The sequence below is a fragment of the Mixophyes fleayi genome, chromosome 10 (assembly GCF_038048845.1).
Source record: "Mixophyes fleayi isolate aMixFle1 chromosome 10, aMixFle1.hap1, whole genome shotgun sequence".
NCBI classification, from domain to species: Eukaryota; Metazoa; Chordata; class Amphibia; order Anura; family Limnodynastidae; genus Mixophyes; species Mixophyes fleayi.
The window spans coordinates 79291538-79291881 of record NC_134411.1 but is presented as its reverse complement, the minus strand read 5'-3'; the positions used below and the strand labels follow the sequence as shown (position 1 = coordinate 79291881).

At 38.1% G+C, this 344-nt stretch overlaps 1 protein-coding gene across 3 annotated transcripts in view; it reads left to right on the top strand.

The window, feature by feature from the left end:
* Positions 1–91, top strand: part of CPNE2 (copine 2) — an 85153-nt gene extending 85062 nt beyond the window's left edge. For all 3 annotated transcript variants that reach the window (XM_075188965.1, XM_075188964.1, XM_075188966.1), the window contains exon 16: positions 1–91. This exon is cut by the window's left edge and continues 1161 nt beyond it. The gene's annotated coding sequence lies outside the window, so the exon portion shown is untranslated.
* The last annotated feature ends 253 nt before the right edge of the window (positions 92–344 follow it).

Genomic DNA, 344 nt, shown 5'->3' with positions numbered 1-344 from the left:
TCCTGGGATAATCTAGAGGACAGAAAGACAGGACAAAACATTGGTGCAGCCGCTTCTCCTACTTACTTAGGGAGGAGGTACAAGAAAGATATTTTTGGGGTATATTTACTAAACTGCGGGTTTGAAAAGGCGGAGATGTTGCCTATAGCAACCAATCAGATTCTAGCTGTCATTTTGTAGAATGCACTAAATAAATGACAGTTAGAATCTGATTGGTTGCTATAGGCAACATCTCCACTTTTTCAAACCCGCAGTTTAGTAAATATACCCCCTTTGACTTTTTAAAAAGTTTTTCTTCTTACTAAATACAGAAATGTACCGCTGGGGTGTAACATAAAGTATGA